This window comes from Kogia breviceps, chromosome 7 (genome assembly GCF_026419965.1).
Source record: "Kogia breviceps isolate mKogBre1 chromosome 7, mKogBre1 haplotype 1, whole genome shotgun sequence".
In the NCBI taxonomy this organism is placed as follows: domain Eukaryota; kingdom Metazoa; phylum Chordata; class Mammalia; order Artiodactyla; family Physeteridae; genus Kogia; species Kogia breviceps.
In genome coordinates, this window is record NC_081316.1 from 32,875,404 (window position 1) to 32,894,872 (window position 19,469).

The following is a 19,469-nucleotide window of genomic DNA, read 5'->3' on the forward strand; positions in this document are numbered from 1 at the left end:
CATGACCAATGGGGTGGTTGTATTAAGTGAGACGATATAAACAAAACATTTATAACATGACTGTCACATGGTAAGTGCTCAATAAATATTAGCTCTTATTATTTCAATAAAATTCAGTTTGTCTTACAAAAATAGAGAATACTCTTTTTGATGATTATGACAGCATTCCAAGAAGGTTCAGAGTTTCGGTATCTCAATTTTTATATATACTATTATTTTAGAATATGACAGATAAGATTCTAGCTCTTGAGCCCTCTAATTTCTCGTACAGATAAAAGTTTATTGTGGAAGTCACTGCTGTCAGTAGTATTACTCTTTATGTCTGATTTGGTCTGCCTTTAAAATAGACAATTCTCTTGGAAATAGAACCGACTTCTGCTGTCATTAAAACCTCCTTCCCTTATCAAAGAGCTCTCATTCTAATGGGTTAAAAAATTTTGCTAAATATATGAGATGCCATTCATTCCAGAAATAACTTCATGAAAGAAAGCTAAAATATTCTTTTTTTGTTTTTAATAAATTTATTTATTTATTTATTTTTGGCTGCATTGGGTCTTCATTGCTGCATGCAGGTTTTCTCTAGCTGTGGCGAGCGGGGGCTACTCTTTGCTGTGGTGCACAGGCTTCTCATTGTGGTGGCTTCTCCTGCTGCAGAGCACAGTCTCTAGGCATGGGCTTCAATAGCTGTGACATGTGAGCTCAGTAGTTGTGGCTCACGGGCTCTAGAGTGCAGGCTCAGTAGTTGTGGCGCACTGGCTTAGTTGCTCCATGGCATGTGGGATCTTCCTGGACCAGGGCTTGAACCTGTGTCCCCTGCATTGACAGGCGGATTCTTAACCACTGTGCCACCAGGGAAGCCCAGTATTAATATTCTTGTCAACAGTTATACAAACCTTTTATGTACTTGTAATGGACCTAAAACAATCCCTCTCTTCAAGGAGTTCACAATCCATGAAGGAGTCTGACAGTGGCACTCAAAGTCTCTGGAGAGGCACCTACTCAGGGAATGATATTGAACTGTCTTTAGAAGTGTAAAGGAGCAGCCAAATAATAAGAAATGGCAAGAGAGAGAGAATAGTATGTGTGATAGACCACAGGATGCTCAAAAGAGTTGAGAGATAAGATGGGAGAGGTGCTTTGGGGTTAGTCAAACAGGGCCCTGTATGCCATTGAAGCCATGGCCCTGAATTTTTAGCATGAAAGTCACATGATCACATTTGCTCTTTAGAAAAATAAAGTAGGAAGAATTTGGGATTTCAAATTCAGTAACATCTAACGATTGTCCCCATATAGGTTTACTTAGCAGTTAAGTTTTAGGCAATATTTCGCATAGAGAATTAAAAACTCATACAACTCAGTAACAGAAGAAAAAATCTGATTAAAAATAAGTGAGTTCTGATATGGTTAACTAATCTATGACAAAGGAAGCAAGAACATACAGTGGAGAAAAGACAGCCTGTTCAATAAGTGGTGGTGGGAAAACTGGACAGCTACAAGTAAAAGAATGAAATTAGAACACTCCCTAACACCACACACAAAAATACACTCAAAATGGATTAATGACCTAAATGTAAGGCCAGACACTATCAAACGCTTAGAGGAAAACATAGGCAGAACACTCTTTGACATAAATCACAGCAAGATCATTTTGGACCCACCTCCTAGAGAAATGGAAATAAAAACAAAAATAAACAAATGGGACCTAATGAAACTTAAAAGCTTTCGCACAGCAAAGGAAACCATAAACAAGATGAAAAGACAACCCTCAGAATGGAAGAAAATATTTGCAAATGAAGCAACTGACAAAGGTTTAATCTCCAAAATTTACAAGCAGCTCATGCAGCTCAATATCAAAAAACCAAACAACCTAATCCAAAAATGGGCAGAAGACCTAAATAGACATTTCACCAAAGAAGATATACAGATTGCCAACAAACACATGAAAAATTGCTCAATATCACTAATCATTAGAGAAATGCAAATCAAAACTACAATGAGATATCACCTCACACCCGTCAGAAAGGCCATCATCAAAAAATTTACAAACAATAAACGTCAGAGAGGGTGTGGAGAACAGGGAACCCTTTTGCACTGTTGGTGGGAATGTAAATTGATACAGCCACTATGGAGAACAGTATGGAGGTTCCTTACAAACTAAAAATAGAACTACCATACGACCCAGCAATCCCACTACTGGGCATATACCCTGAGAAAACCATAATTCAGAAAGAGTCATGTTCCAAAATGTTCATTGCAGCTCTATTTACAATAGCCAGGACATGGATGCAACCTAAATGTCCATCAATAGAGGAATGGATAAAGAAGATGTGGTACATATAAACAATGGAATATTTCTCCGCCATAAAAAGGAATGAAATTGGGTCATTTGTAGAGACATGGATGGACCTAGAGGGTGTTATACAAAGTGAAGTAAGTCAGAAAGAGAAAAACAAATATTGTATATTAATGCATGTATGTGGAATCTGAAAAAATTGGTATAGATGATCTTATTTACAAAGCAGAAATAGAGACACAGACGTAGAAAACAAACATATGGATACCAAGGGGGAAAGGAGGGGGTAGAATGAATTGGGAGATTGGGATTGACATATATCCACTATTGATACTACATATAAAATAGTTAACTAATAAGTACCTACGGTATAGCACAGGGAACTCTATTCATTGCTCTGTGGAGACCTAAATGAGAAGGAAATCCCCAAAAGAGGGGATATATGTATATGTATAGCTGATTCACTTTGCTGTACAGTATAAACCAACACAATATTGTAAAGCAACTACATTCCAATAAAAATTTTTAAAAAAGAATTTAAAAGAAAGAGTGAGGAACTGAATAGACATTTTTCCAAAGAAACATATAAATGGCCAACACGTACATGAAAAGGTGCTCAACATCACTAATTATCAGGGAAATGCAAAACAAAACCACAAACCACAATGAGACATCATTTCACACCTGTTAGAATGACTGTTATCAAAAAGATAAGAGATAGCAAGTGTTTCTGAGGATGTGGAGAAAAGGGAATACTAGTGTACTAAAGCTGGGAATGGAAATTAGTGCAGCCACTATGGAAAACAGTATGGAGTTTAAATAGAATTACCGTATGATCTAGCAATCCCATTTCTGGTATATATCCAAAGGAAATGAAAATAGGACATAGAGAAGATACTCCCAGGTTTACTGCAGCATTATTTACAATAGCCAAGATATGGAAACAACCTAAGTGTCTGTCAATGGATGAATGGATAAACAAGATATCATATTGAGTATAGATCTAGATGTTGGGTTGGCCAAAAGGTTCGTTTGGGTTTTTCCATTAGACTCTACAGAAAAACCCAAACGAACTTTCTGGCCAACCCATATATACACACATATGTTTTGGAATATTATTCATTCATGAGAAAGAAGGAAATCCTGCCTTTTGCAACAAGATAGATGGACCTTGAAGGCATTATGCTAAGTAAGATAAGTCAGATAGAGTAAGACAAATACTGCATAATATCTCATATGTGGAATCTAAAAAAGCTGAACTTGTAGGAAAAGAGAGTAGAATAGTGATTACCAGGAACTGGACAGTTGGGAAAATGGAGAGATATTGGTCAAAAGATTCAAACTTCTAGTTAGAAGATGAATAAGTTCTGGGGATCTAATGCACAATATTGTGGTCTATAGTTAATGATACTGCATTATATAATTGAAAGTTGCTAAGAAGTAGATCTTACATGTTCTCACCACACAAAAAAAAGAAATGGTAATTGTGTGAGGTGATGGGGTGTTAGCTAATGCTATGGGTAGTAATTATACTGCAATATATAAATGTATCAAGTCAACATGCTGCCCACCTTAAACTTAGACAATGTTACAATTATTACTCAATAAAACTGGAAAAAATCACTGAGTGTTGAGTGTGTGTATTTAAACTAGCATTTGTTAAATGCTTATTTTGTGCCAGGTATTGTACAAAGCGCTTTACATATATTATTTCACTGAATCTTTGCAGCAGCCCTACAGGCAAAACATTCTTAATCATTTCCATGTTAGAAATGACCAACCTGAGGCTTAATGATGTTATTTAATCTGCCCATGTTCAAGCAGCTACTAAGTGGTAGAGCTGGGATTTGTCCAGGTTTAACTTCTGCCAGAACCCATGATCTTCATCATGATGTATAGTTTTTACTAATTTTCTGCTTGTGGAAAAACAAACAAGCAAAAAACAATAAAGACAACTCCTGGATTTCTACTGAATAATGCATGGGCAATAACCAAAATGTACATAAACATGGAATTAGTCTTTGAGTTTTTAATTCCAGACACATGCACTTTCACCAGCCAATAAAATAAATTATGGTTTATAAACTAACTTTGCCCCTAGAGCAGTAACAATGCAAGGTAAATTTGTTGTGAAATCATTAGGAAAGATCAGCTAATTCACTTGTAATTACTCCTGAGAATATTCTCTTCTTGATTTGCCCAGTTAAGACCTGAACACCTGCCACCCTCTCTTTGCAATTCTGGGAATTCCCAGCCCAAAAAAGCCAGTTCATCCTAGGAATCCACCTGAGAGACTTATAGCAATTGAGTAGAACTCCTTTTTTGGAGTTTTACCAAAATTTATTTTACCATTTCCTCAGCCCTGGGATTAAAAAAAAAAAAAGTGTTGGAACATATTTCCACATTCAAATACAAGTGGTACAACTGTATAAGACATATCAACACTATGACATTTAAAGCTAATGTCATTAACTTTAAAAATTGTTTTGTTCCATCTTTGCTAATCAGTCACCATTGCATTTGTAATGACTAAAGGTCACCAAATCTTACTTACAAGAATACATTTGGATCCAGTCTATTACTTATGATTTAATTGAAGCTTGCCAAATATTGACTGTTGTGAGCAATTCCTTTTAAAGTTAGTACTAGCAAAGATCTGATGTTATAGTTCAAGCCAGACAATAAAGTTTAACTGTTAAAATTTTAAAGGAAGATAATTTATTTAATACTTGGGGTTTCTGTTTTCCTCCCAGGATCATTGGAAAATTCCTGTGAGGTGTGGCAGGAAGAATAGGATTACCATTTGCTTTTATGCTCCAAGTGGACATAAATTAGTCCTGTTGATGGTTTTACACAATGAAGTGATAGGGGCATTGATAGAATTAATTATATTTTTTTTAGTATTACCATAAATCTGACTCTACTAATAAGGGATGTGTCTTGTTAAAGTGAAAAAGAGACCAAGTTTTTTTCATATATTTTAGCCTGAATTTGGTATACAATTCAATATGTATATATATCCATAAGCAATAATTGCACTTTAAAAAAATGTTTGATCTCACTGCTGCTAAATACATGGGGCAATTCCTGGTTTTTGTCTTTTTTGTTTCATTATCAGGATCTAGAGAGTGTGATACAGAGGGAGGTAAGTTAGAAAGAGTAAAACAAATATCATATATTAACATATATATGTGGAATCTAGAAAAACGGTACAAGCAGAAATTTCTGAGACACAGACATAGAGAACAAATGCATGGACACCAAGGGGGAAGGGGTGGGGTGGGAGAAAATGGGAGATTGAGATTGACACATATATGCTATTCATACTATGTATAAAATAGACAACATACTGTATAGCACAGGGAACTCTACTTAATGCACTATGGTGTGCTAAATGGGAGGAAAATCCAAAAGGGAGGGGTTATATGTATAGGTATGGCTGATTCATTTTGTTGTGCAGTAGAAGCTAACACAACATTGTAAAGCTACTATACTCCAATAGAAAATAATTTTTTGAAAAAAGGATTTGACACATTCCCCCTCCATGAGATATTCTTTTTTCAACTTGTCTTATGGAACACCTCATTCTTTGTTTTGTGTTCTTTCTTTCTTTTCAAGTTTCTCAATGGTCTTTTGTCAATCTCCAACACTTCTCACACATCTCAACTCTGGAGTAACTCATGGCTGAGTACTAGGACATTTTCTTTCTTTATCCTCACTACCTCATTGATTTCATCCATGATCATGGTTTTAAATACAATCTCTTCTCAAATCCAATGGCTAACTCATCCATCATATGTAGTCATCTCAAATTTGAGTTATCCAAAATTAGTATCATCTTTTCCCCAAGGCTTCTTCAACTATAGTCTTCTCTCTCTCAGTTATGAATGGTACCAACTTTCTGATTTTTCCTGCTAAAAATCTTGGAACATTCTCGACTCTTCCCATTTTGTCACTAGGTACATAAGTTACTCAACACATATAATGGGCTTCATGATAAGATACATATACAGAATTAAATATTGCATCTGCATCATTCTCTCCAGTCTCTTTTCCAAGAACTCCTGTTAGAGACATATTACAGATTCTCAATCTTTTCTCCATGTCACTTATACACAGACACACACAGACACAGACATGCACAAACATACCTTTTTATTTGCGTGAAATTCTAATTCCTCAAATTATGCTATGAGTTACTATTTCCCTTTTCAAACTTGTCCAGACAAGAGTATTTGTTTCTAAAATAGCTTTATTTTTATTTTAAATTATTCCAATGCTTATAAGCACATTTTTTTCAAGGTCAATAACTTTTAAATTTTATATCCACCTCCTCCTTTATTTTCTCTTTTAACATTTTTACAAACAATTGATATTTTTCATATTCTTGCATTTACCTTTTAGATTTACCTGAAATGCTTATTTTAGAATTTTTATCTGTGCAGCCGATTAAGGCAATTGTACTTTATTCCCCATAGAGGCCCAGGTGCAAAGGCTACAAATAGTGGTGTATGTAGCCTGTTGCTTATACAGGTTGCCCTAAGTGACAATGGAAATAGCTTTTTCCAGTGGACATCCAAATGTGACCTCATGCTGTTCCCAGGCTTTAGACAGGTATGCAGGATGCTTTTGGAAACCACCAGGACACAGTGGCTAGAATTCATATTGACTAAGACATCATGTCCATCCACAACAATGTGCATAAAAAGAACAATGTGACTGAGGCTCTATGCAGGGCTAACTTCAAGTCCACTGGCTTCCAGAAATTCCACATCATCAAGAAGTAGAGCTTTACCAGTTTAATGTGAATGCATTTGAAGAGATGGTGGATGAAAAGTGGCTCTTCCAGGAAGGACCTCGAGTCACACAAATCCCCAGTTGTGACCCCTTGGACAAATGGCAAGCTCTGCACTAGTAAGGGCTTTGACACTGCCCCCTCCTTACTCACAGCCACCAATAAATCCTCTTCATGTAAAATAAAATGAAATAAAATTTTTGTCACATTCTTCTATAGAATTATCTACACTGAATTCTATTTGTTAATTTTATTTACTCTCTTTCTTAGCACTAGGATTTTTATGTATTTTGGAATTTGGTATGCAGATTCATTTTGTGATGGAGTATTTATTTATTTATTTATGTTTTAATTTTCTTTATTTCTGCTCATCAGTACTTGCCTAGTAGTTGTCCACTTGGCTCTACCTGCTCTTCAGGTTCTCTAATATTTTTAATACTAAAAGAAAGTATGCTTTGAACTCATGATCTTGTGGCTTAGATCAAACATGTTAAGGGTGTTCACAGAGGGACAGCTCATACAAAAGCTCCCCTACTTATGATTATCAAAACTATTTAGAGTTCAGGTGAATGAGTATTTTGCTCTTGGAGGAAACATCTGTGTTCAGAGTGCACTCTGAATGCTGTGGACAAGGCAGCTGCTCACATGATGCTGATGAAGGATTTCATGTCAAATTTACTTCTCTCCGTCTCAGTTTTGGCCTCTAGTGGTGTCAGAAATTTCACCATTAAAGTCAGAACCTTGGTTTTGATTTTATTCATTTAATCAATCATCTATTTATTCTTTAAATATTAAATAAGTGCTCCTGTAACCCATGTATGGTAGGTAAAAAAAAAGGCATTAATATATGTATCGATGTTCTACATCATATATCATTAGGGAATTGCAAATTAAAACAGCAGTGAAATTCCACCACGTATCTATTAGAATGGCAAAAATTCAAAACACTGAGTACACCAAATGCTGCCAAGGATTTGGAACAGCAGGAACTCTCATTCACTGTTGTTCGAATATAAAATGATACAATGACTTTGGAAGACAGTTGGCAGTTTCTTATAAAACTATATATATTCTCTAACATCTGATCCAGCAATTGTGCTTCTCAATATTTACCCAAAGGAGTTAAAAACTTAGGTTCACATAAAACCTTCGTAAGGATGTTTATAGCAGCTTTATTCATAATTTCCAAAACTTGAAAGCAACCAAGATATTTTTCAGTAGATGAAAGAATAAATAAACTGTGGTATATCCAGACAACAGTGGAATATTATTCAGCACTAAAAAGAAATAAGCTGTCAAACCATGAAAAGACATGGAGTAAACTTAAATGAACATTACATGTCAATCTGAAAAGTATACATTCTATAATATTGCAACAATATGACGTTCTGAAAAGGTAAAATTATGGAGACAGTGAAAAGATTTTTATTTGCTAAGGGTTTGAGGGAGGGAGGGATGAACAGGTGGAACACAGAAGATTTTTAGGGGAGTGAAATTATTCTCTGAGACTGCAGGGATGGATTATGTAATTATACATTTGTCAAGACCCATAGAATGTACAACACAATGAATAAACCCTAATGTAAGCTTTGAACTTTGGGCGACAATGATGTTTCAACGTGGGTTCATTGATTATAACAAATGTGCCACTCTTGTGTGGGAGGTTGATAGCAGAGGAGGCCTCAGGTGTATGGAGATATAGGGTATATATGGGTATCTGTACTTTCCGCTCAATTTTGCTGTGAAACTGAAACTACTATAAAATATAAAATCTATGAAAATGAGGAAACAAATCTGTTCAACTTTATTAAAAACAAAACAATATCTGACATCACGATCAACAAAGCAATAGACAAATAATCAGTATATTCACCACTTAAACCAAGTATATTGGTTCTTCCCTATAAAATATATATTCCTTGAGGAATATCAGCATGATTGTGTAACTGGATGGTTATTAATAAAAATATTTTTAAAACTTCATAATAAAACTACCTTAATATTCATAAAGTGGTCTTATACCATAGAGATATCTTTGAAAGTTCCTAAAGTAGCAGATTAATAGTTAAGAACTTAAGATCTATTGAAATAATGGACAGTATAACAGAGATCACAAATTAAACTATAAATACCATTTTTGTTGTTTATTAAAAATAATGAATAAGCACACTAAAGAAAATATTAATAGTTTTTCAAATTGAGATATTTTTACAAATGTACAATTTTAAGCAAGTAAAATTTTACAATTGATTGTATTTATCTTCTCTGTTCGTTATACACATACCAACAGCCCCCCTACACATTACTCACTCATCCTGCCCACCTTATAGACATAGAGAGATAGTCAGATCTAGCTTCATCTCTGTTCCATTGTACAAACCTATCTTGATATCTGTTCCACCTCGATTTTTTTTTTTTTTTTTTTTTTTTTTTTTCGGTATGCGGGCCTCTCACTGTTGTGGCCTCTCCCGTTGCAGAGCACAGGCTCCGGACGCACAGGCTCAGCGGCCATGGCTCACGGGCTTAGTTGCTCCGCGGCATGTGGGATCTTCCCGGACCAGGGCACGAACCCGTGTCTCCTGCATCGGCAGGCGGATTCTCAACCACTGCGCCACCAGGGAAGCCCTCCACCTCGATTTTTTTTGCAAGTACCCAGTCATTCCTTTTCATTATTGCTAAATATCTTTACCAAGGGTAACTTTTATTTCCCTTAAACTAGAACCAAAAATCTTTCAGCTGAATGAAAATTAATATGGTTGAACTTTAAATGCATTAACTCATTAAGTATTGATGTGTCATTCATAAGGTAAGTTATGAATATTCCAAATAATAAAACCCATGTAACAGTGAAGTAAGGACACATAGAATAAGTGAATCTCTTAACTCACAGGGCAAATAAAAAACAAAGCCAAGATTCAAACACAGGTTTTGACCTCCATCAGATCCCCTGTCTCCATGGCCCAGCCTCATAGAAGCCTCACCCCTGCTTCTGACCCCAAAATGCAGCTATGTACATAGCGTGAGGAATTCTCTCCTGTGAAGCAATTACTGTCATTCTACACAGAGCACTTTCCACAATGCTGACACCTTTGAAAGAACGTACTGCTGCCTGGAGGGTTGCCACGGTAAAGGAGAAGAAAGAAGGCAGGGAGTCTTCCTCTTAAAAAAGAAAAAAAAAAGTCCCAAAGCAGCTAAGGAATGCCCAGTGCTAGGCAAAGCCTGAGTTACGATAACAAGTGAGATGCAGTCTTTACCATCTAGGATTTTACAATCTAACCCCTATGTGGGTAGAGAATGAGGTGAACCCTGTGACCTTGAAAGATATCAACACCTACTTGCTAACCTACCATACTTTACTAGGGACCTCCTATAAGCCAGTGGGTCTCAAAATATGTTTTCACTGGCAGCAGCATCACCTGGATACTTATTGGGCCCCAACCGACCCAAACTCACAGAACAGAAGCTCTGAGGGTGGGGTTGGGCTCTCTGCATTTTGACAAGCACTTCAGGTGATTGTGCTGTTCACACAAATTTGAGAAGCACTGCTGCAAGCAGATGTAATAACTTACCCCCGATTTACACAGACACAATCTAGTGGGCACTCCATTTCTGGTTTTGTGCTCACAGCTAAATCTCTCTCATTCACATCATGTAGAAACATTTTAAGTTGACTACTCCCATTCTTTCACCTTCGCCACCCCACCTTGAATGTTTTTAAATAATACAGATTTTCTGAGTGACACATGGCTACCTTCAAATGCTACCCTAGCATTGTTACTAAGCAGCCTGCTCAAATATGGTAAAAGCACACACATAAATCTTTCTGGCTGCAGTACTGTGATGGGGTTATTTTTCACGATGATGGGAATATGAGTCAAAAAGCATTTAAGGGCTTCCCTGGTGGAGCAGTGGTTGAGAGTCTGCCTGCCGATGCAGGGGACACGGGTTCATGCCCTGGTCCGGGAAGATCCCACATGCCGCGGAGCGGCTGGGCCCGTGAGCCATGGCCACTGAGCCTGTTCGTCCGGAGCCTGTGCTCCGCGGGAGAGGCCACAACAGTGACAGGCCTGCGTACCGCAAAAAAAAAAAAAAAAAAAAGCCTTTAACATAAACCTTGCACTGTATACTCTCCACGAATAGTAAATCAGCCATCCAAATAACCTTTCTAGTGTCCACTTTCGCAAACATTCCCCTTGTATTTTGTAAGGGTCTTGGACCTCAACATTGCCCCTGCTCGACTTGCAGTTATGTTTTCCAGCAAACTCATCAGGGGTCTGATGTCATATGTAGACTGGGCTAGTGTTTTCCACTCAAGGTCTTTTGGTCTGGAGTTCACTCAAGTCTCACTTAAAGCTTAGAGTTGAAGACAGATTTTTTTTTTTTCTATCATCTCAGTTACTGTACTAACCATAGTATAGTATCTTTATCATAGAGTCGATGACTTATAGTCATAAATAATGATTTATAAATTACTCATTCATAATAAAAATCAATATAAGACTGTTCATTTAGAAAGTCATAGGCATTTTATCATGCAATTTGCATGCATATTTTTATCTTGTGGTTCTTCTAATAGCCTTAGGAGGTGCTAGAATATTCATATTGCAAGTTAGATAACTAAGACTGTGCATTGCACACTATGATATTGCATTGTCCTAATCCTGTGTGCTTATTTGATGCATTTGTTAGTTAGAACAAACTGGGTTAAGCTCTGTGTGATAGAGACTCATAATAGCAGAATCTTAAACAAGGTAGAAGTTTGTTTTCTCTGCCTTTCTGACACATAAGTCAAAGCCATGTGATTCTATCCCTTGAAGGTGTTAAGGGCTAGACTCCTCTCACTTGATGTGTTGCCACTTCTCTGATGGTGCCCTTGACTGTTTGGTCCATGATGTCTTCACCTCTATATTTACATTTTACCATCAAAGGAGGGGAAAAAAAGAGAAGAGTAAACTCATTTCCTTTATGGATACAACCTGGAAGCTATCATATATCTCCTTTGTTTATAGAACAGTGGCCAGAACATGGGGCTGGTACATGGCCCAGACAGTTGAAAAGGAGGTTGGGAAGTGTTTATTCTGGGTGTCAATGTGCTCAGATTAAAGTAGAGTATCTTTTTAGAACAGAGAGAACAGCTTTGGGGAAGAACTATCAATCTTTGCCACATTTAATCACCCTTCTCTTACCTTAATTTAGAACCTGGATCTTAACTCTTAAAATAGGAAGTGAAAACTGGTAAATAATAAATCTTCAGCACTAAAGTTAATTAGCAGATCACATGAGAAGCACTTTTTTCAGCTGAAAACATTAGTCCACCTCCTGCCTCATGCTCTATGAGTCTGCAAAAATCAATTAATTATGAAGTTTTCTCCTAAGCCACTTATTATCCATCTGGTGAGAAAGCATCATAGGTAAAGGGTTTAGTCAATATTCCTCATATTAGGGTCCTCAAGTCACCTTCAGAACCACATAGGGTATTTAATAATAAATCAATCCTGTTTCCTGCCTAAACTGGGTGAATCAGAATCTCTGGTAATGTGGCCCAGGAACCTACATTTTAGCATTACTCCCAGGAGAGTCTTATGCACACTAAACTTTAAAACCACTGCAGAGCGAGAGGAAGAAACAGATTTTTAAAAAATTTTTATTGGTGCATAGTTGATTTATAATATTGTGTTAGTTTCAGATGTACAGCAAAGTGAATCTGTTATACATATTCATATATCCACTATTTTTCAGATTCTTTTTCCATATAGGCCATTACAGAGTATTGAGTAGAGTTCCCTGTGCTAAACAGTAGGTCCTTGTTAGTAGAAATAGATAGATTTAAACTCTTTCTGGCTCTCTCTTATGACCTCCAATTACTGTCCTTCTGCAGTATCTGCGGGTTGGTCTTCCTATGCTTATTAATTCCTGGCAGGTGTTAGAATTTAAATATTATGGTAGGAAATTATATAGACTCACTAAAAACAGTCAGACCTTCACAGTTATTATCTTATACAAGCTTCTTAATGATGTGAGGTAGCTACCAAAATGCAGTATGACTATTCAACAGACAAGTAAACTAAACTGACATTCAGAGAGGTCAAGAGATTTGCACAATGCCACACAGAGGTGGATGGAGATCTTTATATGACTGTAGGTTCTTGCTATTCTGCACCTTCTTACAGCTGTCTCCCAAGTAATAAGAAGGTTGAGGGCATAGCCTCAAGCATAACCACCAGTTGGCTTCAGCTTTGCCACATTGGACCAATGAAGATGGTCATCTTGACACCTCTTTCCTCAGTGCCTGTACTTTATCCCAACCAGAAGTCCTACATAGCAATTTTTAATGTTGAAAATAATACCTAAGGTCTAATGGTTTTCCTAAGGGAAGCAGGAATAAAGTAATACTGAATGCCTGCCCCAGGCACTCATCTAGGCTCGTCACATAATACAGATATAACAGCTCGCACTCTGAAGACCAAAGCTGTTGTCACACTACCATTCTGACTTATGCTGGGCTTATAGTAGATAAATAATCAATGAGCCTGCATGTACCTTTACTTTTTAAAATTATATTCAACAATGTAAAACATATTCACTACTTAAGGAAGTTATGAATAGATGTAGAATTTCAAAATCACTAAATGCCACTTCACTTTCAAAATTTGGAAAGACCTATAGCTTGTACAAATCTTGTGCCCACATTTGATTCTGCTTGTAGTATGCCTGCTGTGGTCCGTGCTTTTAGACCAGCACTGGGGTTTTAAAGCATTAGAGTCTGTGAATAAACTGTCACCACATCTGTCTTAACTGCATTTCCATCTGCTCGTGCAGTGTGCACCTATGCTTGGCTGATTAGACTAGAACAAGGGGAAAAAGTCTTCTAATATGGTTTGCCTTAGAGTCGAAACCAAGATTTTTCACTTTTTATTTGATGGAGTGTTGGAGAGGAAAAAAGAACATGGAATGGAATTCACAAGGCATGTGTTTTAGTCCTGGGTCTCCCATTTATAAGCTGTCACCGTGGACATATCTGGACTGTGACATTTCTGAACCTCTGTTTCTCCGTCTACAATTATGTCTGCCTCGTCACTATGTTAGTGTGAGAATAAAAGGAAATAATAAAGGTACAAGTGCTTTGTAAATATAAAAAATGCAATTTTGCATATGCCATATATTCGTATATCATTGAGACTGAAGCATAAACTAAAACAAGGTGTAAGATTCTTCTCAAACACAGAATTTGCTGGTTAATTTAAAAAATCCATATGTTCTTCTACTGCTTCCTAATGCTGAAATTACTCTCCATTTTCATGAGTATAAAATGGGGGATCAGAGCAGGAAGAGAGGAGTGTTGAAGAATTGATATGTAATTAACATTTTAAATATGCCTTTTAATCCTCCGAAATGTTTTAACATCCTTAAATAGTTTAATAGGTGCACTACTGAGCTGCTGCAGGCAGGGCAGGGAACAAAGTGCTTAGATTAGGGAGTACATCTGAGACTGAAGCAAACAGAGCAAGCAAATACAGTGTGAAATCATTCCAGATGGAAATAAGTACCCATAATTAGTACCAAACATTGTGCAAGGCATGTTAGAGGGAACAAACCTCCTTCAGAATGCTACTGACTTAGACTAGCACTGGTATATAAGGTGAATTTTCAGTAATTTTAAGTAAAGACTGAGAAAAGTCTGCAAACAATAATACTCAGAGATAAGAAATCAATAGCCCAGAGTTCAGAGTGATGTGGGGAAAAATAATGTCTGGACACATGAAAGGGAATCAGAACATCTTTGATATTTATTATAACAAGGAGGAAGAAGGTAGAAGAGGGGGAAGAGGGGACAGGAAGGGGGGAGGAAGTGGAAGGGGAAGAGAAGCAGGAAGAGGAGGAAACCATAGAAGACCAGAATCAGATGTAACTAATGGAAGTCCAGGTATCCATCACTTCCTTAGCAAAGTAGGATAAGGAATGAAGGGATAATTGTACAAGTACCCGTGTATCATTACAGTTTGGGAAAATTACTTCCTAAAGTAATTACACATTACACATAAAGTTCACCCAAAATGTGGGTCAGTCATTCTCAAACAAATGTTTACATTGACTTCATAAAGTTCTGAATTAGTCTTTCCAGACGCTATTAAGCAATTCTTAATGTGGGTTCTATAGAATACTGGCCCTATGGAATAATAGCTGTGATAATATCACAAACAATTCTATGAAGAAATAAATTTGAGAAATATTTCTCTTTACTGAAGAACAGCCCAGAATCTGATTTAAAGAGAGTCTGGTGAGTCTTCAGGGCCAGTGTAGAGGTCATGATACTTCTAGTGGAACTCAGGCCTTTCTGGCAATTAAATTCAAGAGTGAAGTGTCCAGAGGGCATAAATTCAGGTTGACAGCACAACTTACAGCATGGGTGCTTCCAGGAACAAAGTATACATGACACCTGGTTGATGGTAGCAGACTGATGAGAGAGATGACTAAAGTTCAAGAGACTAATTATAGCCTGATAAAAAGGAACACTGTATTAGTGGTTTAAGGTCATTATCAACCATTTCCACAGAGGAGACTGTGGTGGTTGACAACCTCACTAATAATCAACATAATTCAAATTCCCAAGATAGCACTTTTATGCATCAAATTTGTTTTATAAAAATTGAAGAGAATATGAAACACTTAGAAAAAGTGAAAGTATAATGAAAAGGTAGTTTTAAAAACTACTAAAGAGATAATACATTTGTATAATCCTTTTGCAAAATAATTTAACAATATATTTGACTGTCTTATGATTCTTATTACACTGCAACTCAGTATTACCATTTTTTAAAGAATGAGACTAAGAACAGTATAGGGGGAAAAAGAAGCAAAAGGCAAAAATTTGTTCATTACCCAATATTTTATAACAATATAAAACCTAGAGGTAACAAAAATGGTTTCCAGAAGAGATGGTTAACTGAATAAACAGACATTCATCCCATGGCCAATTTATCTCCTTACTGTTTCCCTTACATTTAGATTGTAATCTGTGACACGAATGGAGAACAACAGCTATTGGATTTCTTACCAAGAAAATGATCAGGATAAAGACTCCGATCACATGAAGCTTTGTTTTCAATAAAATATATTATCTAACAGAAATCCCCTTAAGACTTTTATATAAATGATAGTCTGCGACAGAGATTAACACAGACCAAATTTATTGGGTAATTTTTCAGCCAGCAGCATCAAAAACACAGAAAATTTAGAATAATTTTGGGAGATTTATTTTAAGTTTCTTCACTCAAATCCTTACTCAAAAACCAGGAAATTCTACCTTTGAGAGACAGACTTCTGGGTTGCAAGTAACAGAAACAGATGCTTGCTATCCTACAAAAAATGTTTGTATGTGTGCGTATATACGTATATTGATACATATATAAAGGGAGAGCTATACTCAAAGATTTTGATAGGTATAGGATGGTTGCAGGATGAGGGTTAGAAAACAGGCACCAAGATTACATTATAGGTACTCTTAAGGGATCCTCCAAAATATTCTCTAAGTATTCAACATTCTGGCAGAACAGGTTTGATCAGGAGGTTTAGGTAATGTGATTGTTCAAGAGACAAATAGTGGAAGGGTATGGCCTACCTCAGCCCCTGTAAACAGAAGGCAGCAGAGGAGGCAGTAAGACTACAACCAAAGGAAAATTCCTCCAGATGGGAGAATAAAAGGCAAGATAATGAGATAGATTAAATGTTCTAAAGCCCCAAATTGACAAAGTTCACTACAATAATCTCCAGGGCTGCTTTGTACTCACCAAGGGCAATCACCAAAGCCATAAAATACGCTATTCACAGGATAATGTTCTTTGTAACAATAACACAAGCTCTCCTCCCCTTTATTGGGTGTCCCTGGTCACTTTTACCCCAGATTCATATCCACTGGATCATGCTTACATGACTTGTGGGATAATTCTACTTAGGCTGCTTTTGTCGATCAGGTTTTACCAGCTTATACTTAATTTATCATTCCACTCCTCATTTGGATTATTCTTTCTGGTTTCTGCTAAGCTGTCTCATTATGAATGACAGTCACTGAGTCCAGGGTGGTATTATCCTTTAAAAGGAGACACAATTCTCTCACTCTCCTTTTCTAATCAACTAGAAAATTCTCAATATTATTTTCTACTTATTTAAGATATCCAATGTCTCTTCTTATCACTGATGACTATTAATAATTCTGAAAATGTCTGTAAAGAAAATTTCCCTAAAGAGATGACATATCTGGAATACTAGATAGATAGATTGTGTCTCAACCTGCCTTTAGTCCCTTCTAATACCAATAACATTTACTGTGATTCTGCTATATACCTGATTGGAGCTACATTATGAAGATGAATGAGGCCTGCCATCTGCCCTCAACATGCAATACACTGAGAAATAACAGACATAGATTGAACATGCTATACTACTGACACGGTAAATGCTAGTTATTGGTATCAGCTAGGTTTTGTGGAACCCAGGGGAGGGAAAATTGGCATTTCTGGGAGGCTGGGAAGGCTTCTCAGAAAATTTAATATTTATATTTCACTTTGAAAGTCACAGTAGGCTTCTCTCTCTCTCTCTCTCTCTCTCTCTCTCTCTCTCTCTCTCTCTCTCTCTCTCCTCTCTCTCTCTCTCTCTCTCTCTCTCTCTCTCTCTCTCTCTCTCTCTCTCTCTCTCTCTCTCTCACACACACACACACACACACACACACACACACACAGAGGGCTATAATCTAAGTATAACCTAACTGGTGTTTAACCTCTCCTTCAGCCAGAAAAAGGTCTTGACCTTTAACTCAGGCTAGCGCTGAAGCTGAAATTAAGCATGGATTAGAGAGGACTAGAGAGAAATTTCAAAAAATTTGCAACCTGGACAAAAGTGGCTCAGGGATTAAGAAATTATCTGAAATGTGAGGCTTGATGAGGCAACAATAAGAGAAAACAACAGCTTTTGGTAATGACACACAGCCTTTTCCATGGGCGAGGGGGGAGATTTAAATATGTCAGATTAGTTTGGGGAAAAAGTACAGGAGGGGCTGTATTAGAGCATATAAGTTTAAAACAGGGTGGGAATGTTTTCTTAAACAAACAAAACAAAAAAAGAAACTTCACTTTCACATAACAGATCAATGAAATAAATACCCTTCTGTTTAAAAGACTCTAACGTAATATTTGCTCCCATCCAGCATTGATGCCCTTTTACCCTCTGCAATCTCTGCTGTCCTCTCATTTGCTTTGCCAGTATGTGTGGGGCTGAGTGCTTTCAATTCTACATCTGCTCAGATTACCTGACCAGCTCTCAAAACTCCCAAAGGTAGACTTTGTCATAGGGTGGAAAATCTTTCATTTTCAGAGTAGATTCCCAAAGATGATTTGGGAAAGGTCCCAGAGATGCTTGGCAAATATGCAAAAAACACAGGGCCAAATCAGTGGTATTTGTTATGTGGACAAGTTCTTGGATGGCTGTTGGCTCTTTTTTATAATTCCCTCTATTCTGTTGCTCTTCCATTCTCCTGATTACATCTGGGAGAAATCTTCAGTTTGGTAGCCGTGATCTTTAATACCCACCAGACGCCTTTGACAAGGGTAGTGAGATGAGTCCACGGGAGCAAGAGTTGGAGGCAGAAAAGTTCAAAAGAGCTAGCTAGCAACAGCTACAGATAACAAGTGGTACTAAAGCTTAAAAGCACTTTGGGGCAGGTTTTTAATTCACCCTAAAATTGCTACACTTAGGTCCAATCATGGCAAAACATTTGTAGCGTTCCATTCTAGATTTTGTTTAAATTATGATGGTGGTTGGGCTTCCCTGGTGGCGCAGTGGCTGAGAGTCCGCCTGTCGATGCAGGGGACACGGATTCATGCCCCGGTCCGGGAAGATCCCACATGCCGCGGAGCGGCTGGGCCCGTGAGCCATGGCCGCTGAGCCTGTGCGTCCGGAGCCTGTGTTCCGCAACGGGAGAGGCCACAACAGTGAGAGGCCCGCGTACCGCCAAAAAAAAAAAAAAAAAAATTATGATGGTGGTCCCAAAGGTGTAGGAGTAGTACAACTAGAAACCCTTTGTTTTTGAGATGGCGGGACAAGGTTTAATCACAACTGTGGGGATCCTGGCCTTGCATCTGAACAGGAAGATTTAGATTATAAATATAATATAATATGATAAAATATATATATTTCTCAGAGGGTGGTATCATCTTTGAAGGAATGACCTGAGGTTCTTGTTTACACTGATACTCAACTGAGTTCCCGCATCGGAACTGGTTACTTGTAATGTTGGGGAATATGGAACCAAATTTACATTTTAAAGAGAATGCCCAGGTGGTTCATTGTGCCATGGTTTGAGAACCACTGATATAGATATGTAGAAGG

General features: G+C 37.3%; 1 protein-coding gene and 1 pseudogene across 3 annotated transcripts in view; one reads left to right on the forward strand and one right to left on the reverse strand.

Moving 5' to 3' along the window:
* The window catches only part of LUZP2 (leucine zipper protein 2), a 415,984-nt gene that overhangs the window by 131,183 nt on the left and 265,332 nt on the right, over positions 1–19,469 (reverse strand). The window lies entirely within an intron of this gene.
* LOC131760738 (small nucleolar RNA SNORA70) lies at positions 6,733–6,854 on the forward strand (annotated as a pseudogene).